The following is a 25,620-nucleotide window of genomic DNA, read 5'->3' on the forward strand; positions in this document are numbered from 1 at the left end:
CATCGCTCCATGATCGCCCCACAGAGGGAGGCCCAGGCCACCAACTGGCAGGCTGCGGTGGGTGGGCAGGGCCTCCCTCTGTGAGGAAAGCCCGGGTCCAGTGGCCAGTCCCAGCAGCCAGGGGAAGGAAGGCCTACTCTTGCACAAATTTCATGCATCGGGTCTCTAGTATTGAAGCATTCATCTTATATAAAAACTGCTGTTTGAAATTTTAACCCTGCTATATCTGGCTTCTGTAAATGCTTGCTGGCTTAAATAATAAGGAAAATAAGACTACTCCCATTTCAGAGAGGCCATAAAACCTTCCCCAGACGAAGTTATCAGTGCTGGCATCAGGCCAAGCCTTTGGTCGAGGTCTCAAAGCACCAGCACATAGGGCCCTTTAAGAACTTGCAAAGGGCCGCTTAGCCCCAACCAGGGTAGGGGAATCGAGCCTGCAATGTTCCCTTGACCAGAATCAAACTTGGGACTCTTCAATCCATGGGCTGATGCTCTATCCACTGAGCCAAACCAGCTAGGGCTTTTCTGGTATTTTTTACACTTTATGTTTTTGCTAGTCTTGCTTAATGATTTCGGGTGACCAAATATGCCTTCAGAGCATTCTCTCTCCTACTTCTGACTTTACGTGTGTTGTGACCATGTTCCTTATAATCTCAAAAAAAAAAGGGGGGGGGAGAGAAACCTTATAAAAATAAAAGCAAAAACAACAAATCTTATTCCAAGCATTCAAAAAAAAAAAAAAAAAGAACTTGCAAAGGGAACCAGAAAAACCCCATACTGGGGGGACAAAGAGGGTAAGATAGTATAAATACAGGAAACTTCCTGTGTGATTTCACCCAGAATTTGAGAGACATTTTCCTCTGGGCCTGCGCGTAATAAATGTAACTCCATCTCTCTAAGAGTTGCTTGGCTCTTCTCCGGTTTTTCTGTAACAGTATATTATAAGCAAGTATCGGAAACCAAGATGGCGGCATAGGTTAACGTCGGAGATTGCTGCCTCGAACAACCACTTCAAAAAACAACTAAAAGACGGAATGGACATCATCCAGAACCACAGGAAGGCTGGCTGAGTGGAAATTCTACAACTAGGAGGAAAGAGAATATCATACCCAGACTCAGAGGAGGCACAGTGCTGAAATGAAATACTAAGGTGTGGAGTGTACGCGGAGCGGGCTGGAGGCGGAGGGCGGGAGTGAGTTTCAATAGGGAGGGAGTTTCAGACTCTGAGCTCCAGATCCGGGCGAGTCTCTAGGGACCCAGACTCAAACGGGAGAAGCGGGACTGTCTGGCTTCGGTCGGAACTCGAAGGCAGCTTTCTCTCCGAGGTTTGCAGTGGTTGCTGGGACTCTGTGAGGCAGAGCCCCTAGGGAGGGAACTGAGAGCAGACATAACTGCTCCCTCCGGCCCGCCCTGTAGATCCCCGGGGACCCGCCCCGCCCAAGCCCTGCGCAGAACCATTTGCCAGATAGCCTCAGGCAAACGCTAGATTAGCACCGCCCTAGAGATCCAGCACAGAAGCTCTCCCACTGCAGACACAGCAGACTCTCATAGCCAGTTAGACTGAAGGTCAAATCACCTCCGGGATTGCCGACAACAATCAAGGCTTAACTACAACAAGACTGCGCACAAAGACCACTAGGGGGTGCACCAAGAAAGCATAAAAAATGCGGAGACAAAGAAACAGGACAAAACTGTCAATGGAGGATATTGAGTTCAGAACCACACTTTTAAGGTCTCTTAAGAACTGTCTAGAAGCCGCCGATAAATGTAGTGAGATCCTCAAGAAATCTAATGAGACCCTCGATGTTATGATAAAGAACCAACTAGAAATTAAGCATACACGGACTGAAATAACGAATACTATACAGACTCCCAACAGCAGACCAGAGAAGCGCAAGAATCAAGGCAAAGATTTGAAATGCGAAGAAGCAAAAAACACCCAACCAGAAAAGCAAAATGAAAAAAGAATCCGAAAATACAAAGATAGTGTAAGGAGCCTCTGGGACAGCTTCAAGCGTACCAACATCAGAATTATAGGGGTGCCAGAAGATGAGAGAGAGCAAGATATTGAAAACCTATTTGAAGAAATAATGACAGAAAACTTCCCCCACCTGGTGAAAGAAATAGACTTACAAGTCCAGGAAGCGCAGAGAACCCCAAACAAAAGGAATCCAAAGAGGACCACACCAAGACACATCATAATTAAAATGCCAAGAGCAAAAGACAAAGAGAGAATCTTAAAAGCAGCAAGAGAAAGACAGTCAGTTACCTACAAGGGAGTACCCATACGACTGTCAGCTGATTTCTCAACAGAAACCATGCAGGCCAGAAGGGAATGGCAAGAAATATTCAAAGTGATGAATACCAAGAACCTACAACCAAGATTACTTTATCCAGTAAAGCTATCATTCAGAATTGAAGGTCAGATAAAGAGCTTCACAGATAAGGAAAAGCTAAAGGAGTTCATCACCACCAAACCAGTATTATATGAAATGCTGAAAGGCATCCTTTAAGAAGAGGAAGAAGAAAAAGGTAAAGATACAAATTATGAACAACAAATACACACCCATCAACAAGTGAATCTAAAAATCAAGCAAATAAATAATCTGGTGATCATAATAGAATCAGGGACATAGAAAGGGAATGGACTGACTATTCTTGGGGGGGAAAGGGGTGTGGGAGATGTGGGAAGAGACTGGACAAAAATCGTGCACCTATGGATGAGGACAGTGGGTGGGGAGTGAGGGCGGAGGGTGGGGTGGGAACTGGGAGGAGGGGAGTTATGGGGGGAAAAAAGAGGAACAAATGTAATAATCTGAACAATAAAGATTTAATTAAAAAAAAAAAACAGACATGCATATATGCATAGCCCCTGGCCAGACAATAGTGAGGGGGAAGGTCTGGGGAGGGAAAAGGAGTGGGGAGGAGGGGATCACTGGGTGGGGGTTGGGGGGGGGGGACATCTGTAATACTTTCAACAATAAAGATAAATTTTAAAAAACAACAACAAAAACAAACAAACAGTATATTATAAGCAGAGAGCCTTAACTCAATACAAAGAGCTAGCTTCAGCATTGCCCTCTAGGCAAAAATCTTGTTATAATTGTTAGACTTATGTATCTACAAACTCTATACTACACAACATGAAGAGGTGGGTCAGACTCTTTATATAATTTTGGACACTAACCAAGAGATGAAAGCGCCTGGCTGGTGTGGGTCAATGGTTGAGTGTTAACCCATGCACCAAGGGGTCACTGATTCAATTCCTAGTCGGGGCACATGCCCAGGTTGCAGGCTCGAATCCCAAGGGGGGGCGGGGGAGGAGGCAGGTGATCAATGATGTTTCTATCTCTCTCTCCCTCTCCCTTCCTCTCTCTCTAAAAATGAATAAAAATGTTTTTGTTTGGTTTTTAAAAAGAGATAAAAGAAATCAAGCTCATGAGGTAGGGTAAGAGCTTGGGCATTATGTTTGCTCAGATGCCTACCTTCACACTTATAGGTGCAGATACAGTATTAATTCCTATAAGAAGCAGAGATGAGTTAGAACTCGGAGGCCCTCCCCCTCCCCCCCCGCCCCCGACCTCTAAGAAAGAATGTAAAAGGGTTTTTCCTCCTCTTACAACTAATGATAGTCACCAAATACAAAGCTGGGGAAGAAAAGGGCAACACTTGTATTAAACCATCTCAGTCCATTTCAAAACAAGCATCATTTCACAATCCCACCAACTTTCAACAGATTTGTCTTTTTAGCAAAATATAACTAGGAATCAGGGTGCCTAGCTTTTTTCCTTTTATACCACTGTAACACATTATTTTTTCAGGGTCTCACTCCCACCGCGAGCAAATTCCAAAGAGCAAAGAAAAGTATTATTCAGCCCAGAATTTTCTTAAGCCCTTTCAGTGCCTTGACAAAAGGCGATGGTAATAAAAGACAAAGTATGATTATGACTCCAGTCCTGTACCCAAGCACACTGGCCTCTAATCTTTCAACAGCCTTTTCATTCCCATAACAATGATCCCAGAGGCAGCCCCATCCTTAACCTTATCCCCTATTATCCTCTATAGAAATCCAAGTTACTGCCAGTGTCCTCTGCCAAGAGACAGCTGCCCAAAGCTTGCCCATAGTAGGCCAGAGCGGGGAAGTGAAAATAATGCAAGAGCAGGACTGAAGCTGAATTTGAGGGAAGAACACCTGGAAGAGTGAGGATGAAAGACAGAGCCAATAAAAAACAGATTTGTGGCCCGAAACCGGTTTGGCTCAGTGAATAGAGCGTCGGCCTGAGGACTGAAAGGTCCCGGGTTCGATTCTGGTCAAGGGCATGTACCTAGGTTACGGGCACATCCCCAGTAGGAGATGTGCAGGAGGCAGCTGGTCGATGTTTCTCTCTCATCGATATTTCTGACTCTCTATCTCTCTCCTTTCCTCTCTGTAAAAAAATCAATAAAAAATATATAAAAAACAAACAAACCCAGATTTGTGAAGCCACAAAGGAAAAACAGTGGAGAGCTGTTTGCAGAGCAGGCTGTTTTCCTCCTCCTACTTCGATGACATATTTTTGTACAGCATTCTTCACACAACACTTGTTTTTCCCTCATAGCAGTCCCTGTTTATATTCTTTAATATCTCAGTGATATTAAAGAATATCTTCCCCACCTAGGGTTTTAATTAATTACATTAATTGTAAAAGTCCTACAAAGTGAGGAAAATAATTGCACTACTCTGTGAAGATTAAAAACTAAGATCATAAGTATGCCTTATGGCCAACTGAGAACAGATCTGGTATTTTCTCACCTCTAGAATCAAAGTTGTCAACCGTGCTACACTTCCCACCCCACTATTACTCACTCCCAGAGAAGACTAAAGCAGTTCGAGAGCCTTCCTCAAAACTGAGTCTCATCCACCTCTACAGAAGCCCAGCCTGCCTGATCTTTAGACTTACAATGGCTCTAGAGCAGTGGTTCTCAACCTTCTGGCCCTTTAAATACAGTTCCTCATGTTGTGACCCAACCATAAAATTATTTTCGTGGCGACTTCATAACTGTCATGCTGCTACTGTTATGAATCGTCATGTAAATATCTGATATGCAGGATGGTCTTAGGCGACCCCTGTGAAAGGGTCGTTCGACCGCCAAAGGGGTCGCGACCCACAGGTTGAGAACCGCTGCTCTAGAGGCTTTCCCAGCCTCCATGACCAGGAGGAACCAAAGCCTCGTGCCGGCTTAGCTCTGAGAAGCGGGCAAAGGAGAGCCATGAGGTTCAACCCATACCCAGAGGTTACAGACCTCTTCTTTTGGGGAAATTGGTTTAAGGTTCTTACAAGAAGAAACTCTGAGGAGAAAAGTTGACAGAATTCAGTGCTAAATCAGAAACAAAGAAAACCCTGTGAATGCTTATGTTAACTCTCATCACTAAGTTGATATAGGCACATAGCTTCTAAAGGTCACATTTCAGGGGCCACAGAATTTAGCAAGGGGAAGGAGGGAGGAAGGGAAGGAGAGGGGAAGGGAGGGGAGAGGAAAAAGGGGGAAGGGAGAGAAACATCGATGTGAGAAACACTGACTGGTTGCCTCCTATACGAATCCTGACCTGGGCTGGGAATTGAACCTGAGACTCTTTGGTGTGTAGGCCAACGCTCTACACTGAGCCACACCGGCCAGGGCCCTTCTTCATTCTTTAATGCACTATACTGCCAACAAATCCAGTTTTACTTTGACAGATTTCCATGTAAAATCTAGTCCAGAACAAACCAATCTGAGCTTGGAAGAGCTGATGAGCTCATTGCCCCAGGTAGCCGGGGAAGCTTAATTAGATTAGCTCTACTGCCTGTACTCTAAAAATAACCATAACCCCTGCCAAACTGAAGGTTAAAGAGTAAACTATTGGGGGATGGAGAAAAACAGGCTCAGGTGTCATTTTAATTTATTCCAGTGACCTAGATTTTTCTTGACTTAATAAGAAAAAGGTCTTAAATTTTTAACCAAATAGATGACAATATTAAGTGTAAACTAGGAAGAATGAGAGTTAATACAGTATGTAAGAGTATTTTGAGGAAGAAGTACCAAGTGTCTCCTTGTTAAAAACCACTGAGGCTGCTTCCTTTTCTTAAAAAAAAAAATTAACTGAATATACCAAAAATAAAAATCTACTCTTCAAGAGACACTGTTAAGAAGATGATGCCGCCGAAACCGGTTTGGCTCAGTGGATAGAGCATCGGCCTGCGGACTGAAAGGTCCCAGGTTCGATTCCGGTCAAGGGCATGTACCTGGGTTGCGGGCATGTCCCCGGTGGGAGATGTGCAGGAGGCAGCTGATCGATGTTTCTAACTCTCTATCTCTCTCCCTTCCTCTCTGTAAAAAATCAATAAAATATATTTTAAAAAAAAGAAAAAAAAAAAAAAAAAGAAGATGATGCCCTAGCCTAGTGGTCGGCAAACTCAACAGAGCCAAATATCAATAGTACAACGATTGAAATTTCTTTTGAGAGCCAAATTTTTTAAACTTAAACTATATAGGTAGTACATTGTTATTAACTTAATTAGGGTACTCCTAAGGCTTAGGAAGAGCCACACTCAAGGGGCCAAAGAGCCGCATGTGGCTCGTGAGCTGCAGTTTGCCGACCACGGTCCTAGCTGGTTTTGCTCAGTGGATAGAGCGTCAGCCTGCGGACTGAAGGGTCCCAGGTTCGATTCCGGTCAAGGGCATGTACCTTGGTTGTGGGCACATCCACAGCAGGGGGTGTGCAGGAGGCAGCTGATCAATGTTTCTCTCTCATCGATGTTTCTAACTATCTCTCTCCCTTCCTCTCTGTAAAAAGTCAATAAAATATATTTTTTTAAAAAGAATATGAAAAGACAAGCTACAGACTAAAAGAAAACATCTGAAAATACATATTAAGGGTAGCAAGCAGAATATATTTATAATCTTTCACAACTAAATAAGAATCACTAGAAGAGATCCTTAATATTACTAGTTATTAGAGAAATACAAATTAAAACCACTATGAGAATCCTCCACATACCTATTAGAATGTTAATATATTAGAAATAATAATGCAAGCTTTATCAAATGCTAACAAGGAGTAGAGCAATTAGAACTCATACACTGATGCAAAATGGTAGTCACTTTGGAAAACAGTTTGGCAGTTTCTTCTACAGTTAAACATACACTTACCACACAACCCAGGAATCCCACTCAGGCATGTATTCAAGAGAAATGAAAATACATGTCCACCCAAAAGCCTGTAGGTAAACGTTTTGGTGGCTTTACTTAGAGTCATCAACCACTGGAAACAATCAAATGTCCTTCAGCTAGGTCATGGATAAACAAATTGTGGTCCATCCACACAATGGAATACTAGTAAGCAATAAAAAGAAATGAACTACTGATACACACAGCAACACGGTGGATCTCAAATATGCTATGCTAAGTGAAAAAAAGCAAGATTCAAACAGCTACCTAATATGATTCCATTTATAGAAAATCTGGAAAAGATATACTATAGGGACAGGATGCAGACCAGTGGTTGTCAGGGTTGGAGGAAGGGGTACCGTAGGGAAGGGAATGACTACAAGTGGGAGAAAACTTTTTGGAATGATGAAAATGTTCTATGCTTCAATCATGGTGATATTGAGTAACTATGCATTTGTCAGAATCCATAATAGGTCACTGAAAAAAAGGGTAAATTTTACTCCATGTAAATCATACCTCAATAAATCTGATTGGAAAAAAGTGGAGGAAGGGAGATAAATCATGCCAAGTGTTAAACCCAACAATAAAAGAGACTAAATTTTTAAGGCTGTGATTATTACTGTTTTTAATACTCACCCGAGGACATGCTTAGAGAGAGGAAGGGAGAGAGGGGGAAAGAGAAACATCGATGTGAGAAACACTTATTAGTCACCTTCCATATGCTCCCCTGGGGATCAAACCCACAACCCAGGTATGTGTCTTGATCAGGAATCGAACCGGCAACCTTTCCGTGCACAGGACAATGCTCAACTAACTGAGCCACTCCAGCTGGGCAAGGCTGTGAGTGTTAACAGAAGTTAGCTCAAGTGGTCCATATGCTACAGTAACCGAGAGCAAAATGTCAGGTCTTCTTGTTTGAAAATGAAAGTGCAACCACATCCGAGGTAAGATGAATCCTAAACTCATAAATAGTCTCCACCCCTATTATTGTTGTTGGCAGCTAAGAATATCACAGCATTTCAAAGTAATTCTAATGGCTGTACGATTAATATGTATAGTTATGCTTTTCTTTTTCTTAAATTTCTCTCAAATTCATCTTGGAGTCTAGAATCTCTGAAAAATGATTAACTCTACCTTACCTCATATCCAATAGAAACTTCACCATCTAAATATTAGTCCTTGATCTCTTCACTAAGCTCTGAGCTCTCAATGAGTTCCCATGAGTTACATAATCCCAGCACTCTCCCAGGCCAGTCTAGCAGTCTTGCTGTGCATGCCTTCATTTTGCAGCTCAGGTGGCCCAACTTTCCTATACAGACACCCATATTTACATGAGACAAAGTTTTAGAATTTCCTCTGAAACTGAAAGATAATCTTCAAAAATGCTTCAATTATTAGAAAGACAGATATCTGAGAGCCACACGGTCTTTTTTGGTTCCTCTTGAGAGGACAGATGTCCCATACCACTCGTAACTGAACAGCTGTTCAGGGCTGATCTCCATCCAAAGTACAAATTTGCTTTTCAGTCCTAAGTCACACAGTCCATCTGGAATCAACCAGTCCTACTTCCCCATCCCAAATTTTTGTTTTCAAGCTGAAATGGCTCATTTTTTAAAATATATTTTTACTGATTTCAGAGAGGAAGGAAGAGGGAGAGGGAGGTAGAAACATTCATGATGAGAGAGAATCATGGATCGGCTGCCTCCTGCAAGCCCCCCACTGGGAATCGATCCCACAACCCGGGCATGTGCCCTTGACCAGAATCGAACCTGGGACCTTTCAGTTTGCAGGCCAACACTTTATCCACTGAGCCAAACTGACTAGGGCATGATATGGCTCATTTTTAATTCATCCCCCTTACCTTACTATTCTTCTACTTAACAACAGACACTTCTACGAGCCAACTTTCCTGACTCCTCCTGCCAGCCACTTGCTAGTTTTTCATTTATGGAACCTGATTTACCCTGGGCACCCAGTCACGCAAATAATATAATGTTTATTAATCAGACAGAGAACCCCAGGCACTGAAATTCAAAGGGATGACTCCCAGGAAGATGAAACTCATACAATATACATGTTTATGGGAAGGTGAGCCTTTAGTTCTGGGCCACTTTCTATTTAGTCTTTGGAGGAACTGAATATACTACACTGCCTCCTCTGGTAAACTGGAGAGAGGAGCAGAAAGAAACTATGAATGTTTCTGGATCATGGAAATTAATCTCTATTCCTACTGTGCAAAAAATTTGACAACACAGGGCAACCCAACTGTACATCCAGCCTCCCTTGTTTATCCAAATTATAGGCATCTGGCACCACCCAGTGGCCCATCTGTACACAGACATGCTAGTAATACAACAATGTACAAGTCAATATAGGAGCTACAGATATGAACAAGGCAGTCACCACTCTTCTGTAGCCAATAGTCAATTAGAAAAATGAGCATACAACCAACTATAAGAGATACATGTATCATTAAAAATAAATTTAAAATAAATATAGTTCCAAAAAATGTATATATACACTTTGAATAATTATAAAGGCAGTGTTTATTTAAATATATTTCATTTTCAAAACTGAGCTATCAGCTATTAAAGTGCCTAACATTTTTGGGGGACACCCTGTACATATAATGCAGTTGCAGTTGATCAGAGGAAAGGATTATATTTAATTTCTGGAAGAAAGGAAAAGCTTCCATGGAGAAATTAGCTTTTAAGCTGAGCTTTGAAGGAAGGATAGGATTTTACTTTATTTCCTAAGATTTTTTTCATTGATTTTCAGAGAAAGAAGAGGGGGAAGAGGGGAAAGAGAGGGAGGGAGGGGGAGAGGGAGAGAGAGAGAGAGAGAGAGAGAGAGAGAGAGAGAGAGAGAGAGAGAGAGAGAGAGAGAGAGAGAGACATCAGTCACCTCCTTCACAACCCTTCTTCCCCACCGGGGACTGACCCATAGCTGGGCATGTGCCTTGACCCGGAATAGAATGGAAAACCTTTCAGTGCACAGGTGGACACCCAACCAGGGCAGGAAGGATAGGATTTTAATGGGTAGAGTTGAGAAATACATCCCACCAGCATTAGAATAGGCATAGGAAATGAAGAAACCTGGTATATTCAAGAAAATGCATGTATAGTCTGGTTTGGCTAGATAGCGGGATAGAGTTGGTAAGTATAGAAGGTGCTCTAGCCAATGTGGTTGGAGTGTCATCAAGGGATGGTGGGTTCGATTCCCAGTCAGGGCACATACCCAGGTTGCAGGTTTGACCCTTGGTCCAGATGAGTGTGGGAGCCAACCAATCAAGATTTCTCTCTCACTTGATGCTTCTCTCTCTCCCTCCTTCCCTCCCTCTAAGATCAATTTTAAAAAAAATTATTTTTTGAAGTGTGGAAGGTGTATGTGTATTAGGCATCAGGAAGATTATTTTGTCAATGATAGTAAAATGGACTGAAATAGACAGAAAAGGAAGGAGAAACAAGTTTAAAAGCTAGTATTATTGTTGCCAAGGTAAGAAGCAATGAGAACCTGTCTTATGTTGATGGCAGAGGAAATTAAAAGGAGATCAATGTAGAAAACATTATAGAGATAGAATTAATAGTATTTGACTCAATAAGCTGCTATAAAGCTCAAAAGATCAAAAAGACAAGTTTGAGCCTAGGTTCCTAGAGGAAATCAAGTGCCATAAATGAGAAGATTGCATGTGGGGGAAGATATGAATTTTATTTTAATTATATTTAAAATCTAAGCTGACATGTCAGCAATGTAGAGGAAAACCAATATAGGTCTGAACCTTGATAAATAAATTGGGGCCAGAGATACAAACTTGGAAATTATTTGTACTGAGAAGCTTCAAAATCAAATACCTTTAAATTACACCTCACTTTAAAAATAAGCAAATACACAAAATTTACGATAGCTAAGATTTGGAGACAGCCTAAGTGCCCATCAGCAGATGAGTGGATTAAAAAACTGTGGTACATCTACACAGTGGAATACTATGCTGCAGTAAAAAAGAAGGAATTCTTACCATTTGCAACAGCATGGATGGAGCTGGAGAGCATTATGCTAAGTGAAATAAGCCAGTCAGAGAAAGATACATAAATATCACATGATCTCACCCGTATCTGGAATATAATGAACAACATAAACTGATAAACACAAACAGATCCAGAGACAGAAGCATAGATCAGACCGTCAAACCTCAGAGGGAAGGTAGGGGAAGGTGGGAAGAGATCAACCAAAGGACTTGTATGCATGCATATAAGCCTAACCAATGGACACAGACACCAGGGGGTTAAGGGCATGAGTGGGGGGTGGGTGGGTGGGCAATGGGGGGATAAGGACACATATGTAATACCTTAATCAATAAAGAAAAAAATAAGCAAATAGCCCTGGCCTGTGTTGCTCAGTGATTAGAGCATCTACCCACACATGGAAGAGTCTTGGGTTCAATTCCAGGTCAAGGGCAAGTACCTGGGTTGCAGGTTGGATACCCGGCCCCTGTTTGTTTGGCCAGGGCACCTGCAGGAGGCAAAAAATTGACGTGCCTCCCTTATATCCCTCACATTGATAACTCTCTCTCTCTCTTCCTCCCTCGGTCCCTCCTCCTTCCTTTCTACTCTCTAAAAAAATCAATGGAAAAAATGGGTGAGGGTAAACAAAAATAAATTAAAAATAAGGGGAATAAGTAAAAATAACAAATTAAGTACCCAAGAAAGCTCTGAGAATCAAGTCCAAAGAAAGAATCCCGGGGGAATACCTACCTCTAGGAAAAAGAAAGGAGAGGGAGACAGAAAGGCGCAGGGAAGTAGAAAGAATGACTAGAGTGTTAAATGCTGTGGATGTCAAGAGATAAAAAGGTTTCAAGAAGATGGGGATGGTCCATGTTTCAAATGCTACAGAGAAGTACAGAAACATGTATACTAAGAAAAGGCTGTAAGAGTCAAACAACTTTCCTATGGAATTACCTCAGTTACTGAGTAAGAATCCTGGTTTTTCTCCTTGAGAGTCATAAAAGGATTCAGCTATCTCTTCAGTTTAGTCAAGTCCATTAAGATGATTTCCTTAGCCCTAGCCGGTCTGGCTCAGTGGACAGAGTGTCAGCCTGGGGACTGAAGGGTCCTGGATTTAATTCCAGTCAAGGGCACATGCCCAGGTTGTAAGCTCGATCCCCAGTAGGGGGCGTGCAGGACACAGCCAATCCATGATTCTCTCTCATCATGGATGTTTCTCTATTTCTCTCTCTGTTTCTCTCTCTCTCTGTTTCTCTCTCTCTCTCTCTCTCTCTCTCTCTCTCTCTCTCTCTCTCTCTCTCTGTTTCTCTCTCTCTCTCTCCTTCTCTGCAATCAATAAAATATATAAATATAAAAAGATTTCCTTAGCCAGAGAACCAAGATGGCAGCATAGTTAAACACTGGTACTCATCACCTCCCACAAATCACATCAAAATTACAGGACAACCATCAGTAAGAACCACCTGAGATCTGGCTAAATGGAAGTCCTACAGCTAGAGAAGTAAAGAAAGCACATTGAAACTGGTTGAACAGGCTGACCCAACACCCACATGTGGCATTTCTTTAGTCGGGAGGTATATCTCCAAGGTCTCCCATGAGATGCAAGGGGGCCCAGCCCCACACCAGACCCCCAGCTGTGTTCCAGAACTGGGAAGAGAAGTCCCCATAACTTTGGGCTGTAAAAATCAGTGGGGATTATGGCTGAGTGACACGGAGGCTGCTGGAGTCCCAGGTGTTCCTCTTAAAGGGCCCACACACCATCTTACATGGTCTCAATTCCTCTAAGCTCCTGCACTGGGAGGCAGCTTTGGGAGAATCCAGGGACATGTGGGGAGGAACTGGACTGTCTGGCATTGGGGCAGGAACTCAGAGGCGGCTTTCTCCCAGACAGGGGTTCTTGCAGGGGTCATTGTTCCTGTGCTGGGACCTCCCCCATGGCAGAGCTGATTGGCAGCCATATCTGAGTTTCCATTAGCATGGCCCACACTGTTGGCTCTGCCCTGGTGATTCCCTAAGACCTTGCCCCATCCAGTTTGCAGGCCCACCCAAGCTGTTTGCAGCCGCTTTTCCATATCAATGGCCTGTCCTGGCTCAGGCTTTAGAGTTTCCTAAAATCTCTTAAATAAGCAGCAGCTAGAGTCAATAAAAGCAAGACCTAGCACCAGCATGCCTTGTCTCACAGCTAGGCCTCACCTGGGCACTTCCGAACCCAATACAAATAGCAGTCATCTGCAGACCACTCTGTACCTCCTGGCGGATGGCCCCAGACAGTGACTGACTTTGCACTCCCCATTGCACTCCCCAGAGGCCCCAGAGCCAGTACACCCAGGGGACAGCTTCAGACCATACCAGATGACAACTCTACACATCCACAAGAGAGACACTCAAGGGGCAGACTCAGTGAGCACCAAAGCTCCACTGAAGCACATCCTGCTCCATAGGGTGTCTCCTGCACAGCAGCTCTTCCATGGTAGCCACAGTTGGTCCTGACAGCCAACTGGCCTGGAGGCCAATTCCTCAGTGAAGCCAATTCTCCCAGTGACGCCAATCAAGGCTCGACTACAAGACGACTGTGCACACAGCCCACACAGGGGCACCCCTGGAGTGCCCAGCTCAGGTGACTGGGGAGGCTGAGCCACTGGGCTACATAGGACACCTGTTAGACAAGGCCACTCTATCAATGCCAGGGAACATAACAGCTCTACCTAATACATGGAAACAAACACATGGAAGCAGCCAAAATAAGGAAACAAAGAAATATGTTAAAAATGAAAGAAATGGAAACAAGCAAGCTACTGGATATAGAGTTCAAAACAATTGCCCTGACTGGTTTGGCTCAGTGGATAGAGCGTCAGCCTAGGGACTGAAGGGTCCCAGGTTCGATTCCAGTCAAGGGCATGTACCTTGGTTGCAAGCATATCCCCAGTGGGGGGTGTGCAGGAGGCAGCTGATTGATGTTTCTCTCTCATCGATGTTTCTAACTCTCTATCCCTCTCCCTTCCTCTCTGTAAGAAAATCAATTAAAATATATTTTTTTAAAAAAAACAATGGTTATAAAGTTACTCAAGGATCTTAATGAGAGCTTCAAGGAACGCAGTGGAACTTTCAAGGATCTTAGTGAGAATGCCATAGAGTACAGGATTCTGAGAATCAAATCAATTATTTAGAATATGAGGAATCAAAAAACACCCAATCAGAAGAGCAAAGAGCGCCCAGCTGGTGTGGTTCAGTGGTTGAGCACTGACCAATGAACCAGGAGGTCGCGGTTGGATTCCTAGTCAGGGTACATATCCGGGTTGCGGGCTTGATCCCCAGTGTGAGGCTTGCAGGAAGCAGCCAATCAATGATTCTCTCTCATCATTGTAATTTTTTTTAATATATATTTTATTGATTTTTTACAGAGAGGAAGGGAGAGAGATAGAGAGTTAGAAACATCGATGAGAGAGAAACATTGCCGCCTCCTGCACATCTCCTACTGGGGATGTGCCCGCAACCCAGGTACATGCTCTTGACCGGAATCGAACCTGGGACCTTTCAGTCCGCAGGCCGACGCTCTATCCACTGAGCCAAACCGGTTTTGGCCATCACTGTAATTTTTAAAAAAAGAAAAGGAAAAAAAACCCACTAATTTGAAGATAGTTAAGGAGCCTCTAGGACAACTTCAAGCATACCAACATTTGCATTTAGGGGTGCCAGAAAGAGAAAAGAGAGAGCAAGATATTGAAAACCTATTTGAAGAAATAATGACAGAAAACTTCGTCCTACCTGGTGAAAGAAAAAGACTTACAAGTCCAGGAAACACAGAGTCCCAAATAAGAGGAACCCAAAGAGGCCCACACCAAGACACATCATAATTAAAATGTCGAGGGTTAAAAACAAAGAGAGAATCTTAAAAGCAGCAAGAGAAAAGCAGTTAGTTTCCTACAAGGGAGCACTCATAGACCTGCCAGCTGATTTCTCAACAGAAACGTTACAGGCTAGAAGGGAGTGGCAAGAAATGTTCAAAGTGATGGAAAGTAAGTACCTACAAACAAGATTACTCTACCTAGTAAAGCTATCATTTAGAATGAAGGTCAGATAAAGAGCTTCACAGTAAGAAAAAGCTGAAGGAGTTCACCACCATCAAACCAACAATCATGAAATGTTGAAGGGTGTTCTTTAAGAGGAAAAAGAAGAAAAAAAAGATTAAAATATGAACAATAAAAAGGCAACAAATTCATATATATCAACAATTGAATCTAAAAATCAAAAGAAATGAACAAGAAATCTAATGAACAAAATAAACTGATGAATAAAAAGGAATCAGAGGCATGGAAACATGGAACAGACTGATGAATCTCAGAGGGAAGGGGGGTGGGAAGGGGTGGGAAGAGATTAACCAAAGATCTTATATGCATACATGCATTACCTATAGACACAGACAACAGGGTGGTGAAGGCCTGGGTTGGGGCAGGAACCAAGTAGATGGATATTATGATGGAAAAAATAAGGGACATCTGTAGTAATCTCAACAATAAAGATTTAAAAGAAAAGATTACTTCCTTAAAAAACTCACCGGCCGCCCTGACCAGTTTTGGCTCAGTGGCTAGAGCGTCGGCCTGTGGACTGAAGAGTCCCAGGTTCGATTCCAGTCAAGAGCATGTACCTTGGTTGCGGGCACATCCCCAGTAGGGGGTGTGCAGGAGGCAGTTGATCGATGTTTCTCTGTCATCGATGTTTCTAACTCTCTATCCCTCTCCCTTCCTCTCTGTAAAAAAATCAATTAAAAAAAATTTTAAAAAACCTCACTGGCCTACTAATTAATCATAACCTAAGACCCACCTATATATATAAAAGCCTAAGCGACCACCGTTCAAACGGTCACTATGATGCGCACTAACCACCAGTGGGCAGATGCTCAACGCAGGAGCTGCCCCCTGGTGGTCTGTGTGCTCCCACAGTGGGAGCGCTGCTCAGCTGACCAACAGGTGCCGGACGCCAGCTGTGAGCCCAGTGAGCTCAGCTGCGAGAGCTTCTCCCACGAACAATCCTCCTGCTTGCCCCTCCCCCATGCAGACTGGGACCAGGACCAGGACTGACTGGGCGCAAGTCCATGGCCGCTTGTTGGTCATGGGCACAGGGAGACCGCAGCCGAGTGGCAGCGAGCCTACCGAGTAGTGGGATAAGCAGGAGCTGTGAGGCGCCTGGCCCAGGCTTGGGCTCCTCCCCAGCTGCCTGCCGCTTCGCACACTACTATATCCCTTGTGGGATGTTCGACTGCCGGTTTGGGCCCGATCCCTGCAGGCCATGCCAAGGGACCCCACTGGTGCACAAATCCGTGCACCGGGCCTCTAGTGTTTAAATAATTAAAAAATGTTTTTATTCACATTGTCATTTGGAAAGTATACAGACATTTTTATATACTTCCATATTTTATAATTTATATACTTTTATAAAAAATACTAAATTCTATTTTTCACTTCATTGAAGAGCCTGTTTTAAAAGATAGCATATAGCCCTGACCGGTTTGGCTAGGTGGATGGAGCGTCAGCCAGGAGACTGAAAGGTCCCAGGTTCAACTCCAGTCAAGGGCATGTACCTTGGTTGCCGGCAACATCCCCAATGGGGGGTGTGCAGGAGGCAGCTGATCAATGTTTCTCTCTCATCTATGTTTCTAACTCTCTATCCCTCTCCCTTCCTCTCTGTAAAAAAATCAATAAAATATATTTTTAAAAATAAATGAATAAAAATAAAAGATAGCATATAATCCTATCTAATAATAGACAAACATGGTAATTGACTGCACCTTTGCTACACCTCCCATTGGCTAATCAGCGTGATATGCAAATTAACCACCATCTTTGTTGGCGGTTAATTTGCATACTGCAGGCAGGGCGGGTCAGTGCCATCCCGCCTGCCATGCCGCCATCCGGGCCTATTATCTGTGACCTGGGGTGGCGGGCATCCCTTGTGTGACCCGACCCAGGGAGGCGGGGCGGGACAGCGTGGTTCCTGTCACCCCAGCTTCCTAATCACAGCTCCCTTGGGGGCCTACGCCTTTAGTCGGACATCCCCCGAGGGCTCCCTGGCTGCCAGACGATGTCTGACTGCAAGCTTAGGCCTGATCCCCCGGGGAGTGGGCCTAAGTCAACAGGTGAATATTCCCCAAGGGGTCCTGGACTGCAAATGGGTGCAGGCCAGGCTGAGGGACACCCCACCTCCCACCAGTGCACAAATTTTTGTGCGCCGGGCCTCTAGTAAAAAATAAGTAAGTTAAATAAAATAGACAGTATATGAAAAGAAAGGAGAGCATATGGTATAAAAGAAAGAGCTTTAGTATCAGTTAGACCTGGTTTTGAATTGTACTTCTACCATCTACTTTAGAGGGTTTTAAAAAAAAAAAAAATATATATATATATATATATATATATATATATATATATATATATATTTAATATATTTTTAATGATTTCAGAGAGGAAGGGAAAGGAGAGATATTAACATCAATGATGAGAATCACTGATCGGCTGCCTCCTACATGCCCCCTACTGGGGATCAAGCCCACAATCCGGGCACGTGCCCTTAACCGGAATCGAACCTGGGACCCTCTGGTCTGCAGGCCAATGCTCTACCCACTGAGTCAAACCAACTAGGGCCTTAATATGTTTTTATTGTAGTTTATTTCTTTTTTGTAAAAAGCGATGTCATTACCTTGCAGAAGGTAGTTTAGAGGATTAAAAACAATGTTTGCAGCCTGTACTTCGTAGCATTTATACTATTTATTCCTAGCCTCTCAACCTTGGTTCCAGATTACATTTCCTAGAGAACCTGGAATTGCCTGCCACTCAGCAATGATCCTACAGACATTATATGGAACTTTGGATATAGTCCCAAGTCCTTACCTGCTTAACTGCTCTCATTGGCCTTTTAAAGAATTCAGAGGCCTCTGTTAACATCTTCTTTTGAGCATATTCATGTCCTATGAACTAGGGTAAAGCAATATACCCAAGAACCCACAATATAAGCCTCCTTTTCTTAAAAGTTGAGAGGAGAGCCAAGATGAGAACTTCAAAGCAGCCACCACAGATGAGGAGGAGGAAGATAAGGAAGTCCCGCATCGACTATCCTACGAACAAGGAAATCTGTTCCCCCTGTGGATGGACGCCTTCTCTTCCTGTTGGTAATACCAATGCCTCCAGTGTTCAGTTCATTGGCTTTGGTTCCAATAACAGTATTTTAGTATGTTAAGAATTCATTCTAACCCATTAGTGCTATCTCCAGCTGTAGAGATAAGGAACTTTTTACAACGGTTAAGCCCATTTATCTCAATTTAAATGATTCTAAGGAAAATCCATTAACTAAGGAAATTCCATTGTGTTTCCACTATAAAATGATTTACTTTCACATCAAAATCCAGTATTACCAGTTTTTGCCATTCACATTTCAAATCTTCTTGAGCCCTAGCCAGTTTTGTTCCATGGATAGAGTATCAGCTGTGGACTGAAGGGTCCCAGGTTTTATTCAAGGGCTCAATTTAATTTCCATCCCTGGTCGGGCACGTGCGGGAAACAATCAATCGATGTGTCTCTCTCTGTTTCTTGCTCTCTGTCTCTCCCTCTCCCTTCCACTCTCTCTAAAATATCAATGGAAAAATATCCTCAGGTGATGAGTAACAAATATTTTTCCCCCCTCAAATCGCTGGAAAGGACACTAGAGAGAGTGGTGATACGCCAAAGGAACAATTTATAATGAAACAAAGAAAGGCTAAAAACATCAAGAAGTGCCCTCCTACCTGCACTCAGAGGGCAGAGTTAAATAAGGTGAAAATATACCTGATAAAGGCACTGCTTAAAGGACACTAGAGAACTATGTCCTCTTGGCTACCACTAGAGGTAAATCATAGTCGCTTTCCAGATGGCTAAGGAAAACCAAGAACAAAAAAAGGACTTGTGAGATAACTTCACATTAGAACTTGGCCAGACTTCCTTAAACAGTATCCTCACAGGGTAAGAGCGAATACCTAACCTCTCAAATATAATGATGAAAATTTTTGCAATAACCCAACCCATCAGACATACCACATTTCATTAAAAGATGCCATCTCTGTCATATTAATCATGGTCCACGCCCTACATGCAAACTCGAGACAGACTAACTTCATTAATTTATCTCTAACATACACATTCCTGGGGTCAAGGTAGTACTCGATAAATTGGGCTTCTGGCTCAGAAACTGTGTTCTGTAGGGGTAGAGATATAAAAAAAATGCTATAAATAAGTGACCAATTCATAAAATTCATCACACACTAATTTTCAAAAACTGCTCAAGGACTTTCTTCTCACTCCAAGACAAGAATAGCTGAATAAGTAAATAAGAACAGCTAGTCCCTTTTTCTGACCAACTTTAATAGTAATGAAGATTCTTTTTTGTTGTTGTTAATCCTTACCCGAGGATATATTTTTTCCCATTGATTTTTAGAGAGTGGAAGGGAGGGAGGGAGGGAGAGAGGGAGGGAGGGAGGGAAAGAGGAACATTGATGTAGAGAGATACATGGATTGGTTGCCTTCTGCACAAGCCCTGACTGGGGCTGGGATCCAATCTGCAACTCAGTACATGCCCTTGACCTGGAATTGAACCCACAAACCTTTGGTGGGCAGACCAATGCTCTAACCACTGAACACACCATGGGGAAGGTAAGGCCAGGGTGAAGATTCTTGTGCATATTCACAAAAACCAAAGATAAAGTTTTCAATATGACTGTTAAATCTAAAAACCTTGACATTTGTCTCAGAAATTAAGATATGCATAGTCACTACCTCCATGCCTGTTGCTGATTCAATTGTTTCAATTGCCTGGGCTCCAAATGGGTAAGAGTAAATAACAGATTATCTTGCCTCACTGATAATCTGCTTAAAAATAAAGCTAATTCAATCTTAAAAACTAACTCTTAACACTAATGTTATGCAATAAAAATCTCTGTTTGGCTAACTGTCTTTTATAATCTGGACATTTCCTAGACATGTTTTGAGTAACTTTCTTACAGTAGATAATATCCAGAAATAAATAATACTCACTAAAAACAAAGTTTAACTAGTCACTTCATGATTTTAAAAGCCTGTAACTCACTGATGGCATACAGGACCACAGAGTGTGAAACTGATCATCTCAGGCTCCCACAACAGGGCACACTTCTATGGAACGTCTTCCACTCGCGGTGTCCCATTTGCTTTTGAAATGCCAGTACTGTTTTAAACTGGCAACAAAAAGGCTGCTTTTTTCCAGCTCTCTGAAGACAGGCTTCTGTCCTGGGTTGATCCTAGTCAACACTAAGGATCACAGCACTGGGACTGAATTTTACACATTTAATAAAGCGTTGTATTAAATGCCCTGTCAGGTTGGGAACTAAGGTCACAAGCATACCTAGCCTCCCACTTCAGCCACGCTAGAAAATTCTTCCTAATAAAATGGAACAATCCTTATGCAACACCATGAAATATAAAATATCTTCAGAATATGTGAAATCCTTGGGGGGGAGGGGATGGAGAATTCTTATCTAGCACATAGAATAATAAGGAATAGTCAAAATGATGCCTCTTCCAACATATTTCCTTTTTCCACTCTTTCCCAACATAGACCTAAAAATCTTCTAAAAATACAAATAATAAAAATGTAATCTCACCAGTCTCCATCCCAAGTCTTTATCTTTCAATGGAGAGAATTTAGATCCTGCTTGATGTTAATGCAAGTTGATCAACTCTAAGTTGATCCCTGGCTTGAATATAATTGCTTTCATCACAATGTAATCAACACTTTTTTAATATGCATTTTTATTGATTTCAGAAAGGAAGAGGGAGAGAGATAGAAACATCAATGATGAGAAAGAATCATTGATCTCGGCTGCTTCCTGCCTGTCCCCTGCTGGGGATGGAGCCCACCCGGGGAGCTCGGGACCCTTCAGTCCACAGGCTGATGCTCTATCCGCTGAGCCAAACCAGATAGGGCTAACCAACACTTTCTTAGTTTTCATGTGGCCTAACCTGCTCCAAAAAGGCATGGAAGAAAACCAGCAAGAGAAGGTTAAAAACTTCTATCGTATCATTAAGATGGTCCAACTGGGGGGTGAAATAAAAACTCTGTCTTCCTAACCCCCTAGTCCAGATTCACTTCAGAAAGAAAGGAGACCTTTTCACGGTCTAGTTCTCTGATAATCTATTGATGAGGATCACTGCAGAGCCCACAGGGAAAACAACAACATATTCCCTCCACGGCAAAGGGAAAAGGCACAAGAGGTAGCTAGAGCAGAGGTGGTGAACCACACTGACGCAGGAGAGGAAGGAATTACAGGCATTGTGCTTCCCTTTATGGTGCTTCACAGATGGTGTGTTTTTTACAAACTGAATGCAAGACCCTTCACCAGCAAAAAGAGTACAATTCACTTCACTGCAATACTGCCTTGCTGCAGTGTTCTGGAACTGAACCACCAGTATCTTGAGGTGCCTGTGCAATACCTGTGTCAACTCTGGTCAGGTACACTAATAGACACACCAAGAGGAAGGAAGCAATGAACAAAGCAAACTTACAGATATTCAGTTTAAGAATGCATTTAGAGATATACACACACCTACATCGAATATTCCCCTGTCCTCTGGTCTTGAACTAACCTGAATCATGTTCAGTAGACAACCCTGGGTGGGCACAGGCAACGTAACATCTAAGCTGACCAATTAAGAATGAATTGGCCAAACTGGTTTGGCCCAGTGGATGGAGCGTTGGCCTGCGGACTGAGGGGTCCCAGGTTCGATTCCGGTCAAGGGCATGTACCTTGGTTGCGGGCACATCCCCAGTGGGGAGTGTGCAGGAGACAGCTGGTCGATGTTTCTCTCTCATCGATGTTCCTAACTCTCTATCCCTCTCCCTTCCTCTCTGTAAAAATCAATAAAATATATTTTTAAAAAAAAAGAAAAAAAGAATGAATTGAAGAAAATAACCAGGAAAACATGTTTAAAGGCAAAATGCAGAGAGATGTAAACGAATGTATAACTTATTCTAAGCCGTATCAATGATGTGTACAGAAAATAGAAAAAAAAATGTGTCTATCATGTGCTAGCCATAATTTAGAGATGTATCTAGGTTCCTTCCTACAATACGAACAGTGGGAAGTGGTATTTATCCCATTTTTAGAGATGTGAAAACGAAGGGGGAAGTTTAAACAACATGCCCAAGGTCTAAATCTTAGTACCGTATTTAAACACACGTCTTCCAGCTCTAAAGCTGTACTTTCCCCTTTATATCCTACTGATACACCTAGGTGCCACCAATAATAATCTTATTCCAGTTGATAATGAGCATTTTCTAAGTAGAACAGGATGTGAAATAAAACTCACCAGTGTCACGCTCAACCTTTTCTACTGCAAATCAGAGATATTAAGAGTCAGCCAGCCCTCCCTCCCAAAGACACTCAGCTCCTGTCACATCCCATAAACTCCCACCACAGGGCTATTCTCTGCGTCTAGAAACCCAAAAATCTTGCCAAAATGACCCTGACACGTACGTTCTGACTTTCCACCCTGGCTCCCGCTGCTGCCTGCTGCTGCTCTGTTTTTTAACCCAAAGTTTACTACCTCCTCGAGGGCTGGAATTCGGAGGTGAACCGACCCCGGACACCAACTGAAGGCAGCTTTCGGCTCTGAGTGCCAAGCCGCCAACTACTCTCCTGTAAAGAGCAAGAAAGGCCGGCCCCACACGAACTCGCAGCTTTTAACGGTGTAGGAAACAGATCCGCGCCGGCAGAGCACAACGCAAACGAGGCAGACACATTCCCTCTGGGCTTACGGAGTTTTGCAGACACACAGCAAGAGTTCACGACAGAATGGCGACGTCCTCGGCCCACGAAGCTCCTAAAAGTAATGCGGCCAGAGCTGGCTCGCGGTCGCACAGTCCCCCGACCCGGGACCCGGAAATCCAGGCGCTCAGCGCCCACTCACCTTCCCTGCTCTCCCGCGGCAGGAAGGGCCAGGCTCGGCTCCGAGAACGCGGGTCTCGTCGATTCACGGAAGGGCTGCGAAACAGGAAAGTTTAAGTGGCAACGGGGCTCTTCCACCAAACACAGTAAAAAAATAGATAAGTGCATTTTAACATGTTTTTAGACCACCTCCGAGCTATTTAATGGATCTAATGCCGGCTACTCAGTCAATAACCTACAAACATAGTTCCAGAAACAAAACGAGCCCGGCAAGGACCCTCCCCGCTCCACGGACAGGTCAAACCGGAGTCTCTTCGCCCCGAACTAACGCACCCCCCGCCGCCCGAGGAGAAGCCAGCGCGCAGGGGGAGGGGTGGGTCCCGGGGAGAACGTGATCGCTCCAGCGCCGGTTTGTTTACAGACTCCAGCCACAGCCATGAGTCAGAAATTCAAGCCACCGGGCGCGTTCCAGCTAACCGGGCCCGGGGAGGACCGTTCTCCGGTGTCCCGAGGACCCGGGGGTGCGGGGAGGCCAGCGACGGGAATTCTGTGGCAAAGGGGACGGGACCAGCCGGCAACAACTGCCTCCCGGGTGCTCGGACCTCGGCCTCCCGGGTGAGGGGCTGGGCCCGAGAACCCGGGATGCGGCGGGGGGGGGGGGGGGGTTGGGGGGTAAGGGGGGTATCGCGCGGGGGCCCCGAGGGGACTGGGAGGCCAGGGCGAGCCGCGTCCCCCGATCTCCGGGGGGAGAGCCCACAAGCGGGTCGTCGCCCGAAGAGGCAAGACGTCCCTGGAGGGTGGTGGGTCAGGCCCTGGAGGGCAGTTCCGGGGCTGCCGGGGGGAAAGGGCAGCCAGTCCTTCCTGCAGAGACTTGGCTCCGGGGAGGGAGAAGCCCTGAGCCCTGGGCTGGGAAACGAGCCCCCCGATCCTGAGGGGAAACCTAACAGGGCAGAGTGGCAGGCCAAGCCGGAACGAGGCACGGACCGGGTCGGTCGGGGGTGGGGGGGTTGTCCGGCTGGGGCAGTTACAAGCACGGGAGCCGGCGGGGCTCAGCAGCCCGCTTCCCGCCTCGGGTCATCCTGCTAGCAGCTGCTCCAACAGTCCCAGGCCCGGCCGTCCCGTCCACTGCCGCCACCAACGCCGCCGCCATCTTACACTGGCCAGCGGCCGCCGCCACCGCCGCCTCCGCTCTCTGCGCCTGCGCCTGCGCCGCCACGCTTTCCGGCCCCGTTTGCGACGATCTGCCGTGGAGGAGCCGGAGGGGAGAGTGGTCGCGCGAGCTCTCGGCTTCCCAACCTCCTCGAAGGACGCGTGGGGGGCGGGGCTTACGGCCAACGGAAAACACGGCGGCGCGCGTGCGCATTGCCGAGGAGGCAAAGTTGATTTTTTTCTAGTTCTTGGAGGGTCGCGCATACCTCTCGGGATACGCAAGGCAGATCTGTTAGCAGCCTCCCTGAGTGGGGGTGGAAATAAAATGTATTTCTAACGGGCTGCAGGCAACCTTCCGGGCAACCTCCATTTCTGCCCTGTTTCTGAATACTGGGAACAAGCAATTCTCTCGCCAGATTTTTTTTCCAAAAACCCGATTTCCTTTGAGGACTATTTCCATAAGTGGTTTCTATATCTTCGAGGCCCACTTCACCCGGAGAGCCTCCGTGTATCCATTTTTTTTTTTAAATATATTTTATTGACTTTTCACAGAGAGGAAGGGAGAGAGAGAGAGAGAGAGAGTCAGAAACATCGATGAGAGAGAAACATCGATCAGCTGCCTCCTGCACACTCCCCACTGGGGATGTGCCCGCAACCCAGGTACATGCCCTTGACCGGAATCGAACCCGGGACCCTTCAGTCCGCAGGCCGAGGCTCTATCCACTGAGCCAAACCGGTTTCGGCTTAATGAAGGAGTTCGGAGCCTTGACTTGTAGCTCTTTCTCTCAAGTGGGGTGGGATATTGAGGGTTCCCAAGAATGGGCCCAGGAGTGCATACTCTGCTTCCTAAGAGAAAGCATGTAGGAGACCCCTGACAAGGTTGCCCCCGCCTGCCCGGGTGGAGGATTTTTGATCAAAAGGCCAGCGTGCAAGAATCTGACCTCACCTCCCGTACCGCTACCCTCCACGATAAGTCATCACTTAGACTGTTGCAATAGACACCTAGCAGGTTTGCCTACTTCCACTACTGGCCTAGTTAAACATAGGGCAGCCAGGGTGTCCTTTTAAGCTGTAAGTCAGGTCAAAACTTCCAAGCTGCTCATGACACAGTAAGGATCAAAATGATCACAGTAGCCTGTATCACAGGCTTACAGGATCTGGCACCTATTTCTCCGACTTCTCCCACGCTGCCTAGTTCTACTCTAGCCTGGTTGGCCTTTGGTGTCACGCCAGCGGAAGCATGTTCCAGCCCCGGGCTTTTGCACTTGTTTTCTTTTCCTAAAATATCCATCTAGCCCTAGTCGGTTTGGCTCAGTGGATAGAGCCTCCCACTGAAGGCTG

At 44.7% G+C, this 25,620-nt stretch overlaps 1 protein-coding gene and 1 long non-coding RNA gene across 6 annotated transcripts in view; one reads left to right on the forward strand and one right to left on the reverse strand.

The window, feature by feature from the left end:
* DCAF8 (DDB1 and CUL4 associated factor 8) overlaps window positions 1-24,440 on the reverse strand; it is a 48,274-nt gene extending 23,834 nt beyond the window's left edge. For 2 of the 5 annotated variants that reach the window (XR_009449824.1, XM_059673905.1), the window contains exons 1-2: window positions 24,115-24,279; window positions 23,153-23,226 (exon numbers count right to left, since the gene is read on the reverse strand). The gene's annotated coding sequence lies outside the window, so the exon portion shown is untranslated. The other 3 variants (XM_059673907.1, XM_059673908.1, XM_059673906.1) reach the window with 3 other exon arrangements.
* Window positions 23,521-24,799, forward strand: LOC132220626 (uncharacterized). The gene is made up of 2 exons (XR_009449826.1): window positions 23,521-23,745; window positions 24,238-24,799. It is a non-coding gene; the product is annotated as an uncharacterized LOC132220626 (long non-coding RNA).
* Window positions 24,800-25,620: the final 821 nt, after the last annotated feature.

Source organism: Myotis daubentonii, chromosome 18, assembly GCF_963259705.1.
Source record: "Myotis daubentonii chromosome 18, mMyoDau2.1, whole genome shotgun sequence".
Classification (NCBI taxonomy): Eukaryota; Metazoa; Chordata; class Mammalia; order Chiroptera; family Vespertilionidae; genus Myotis; species Myotis daubentonii.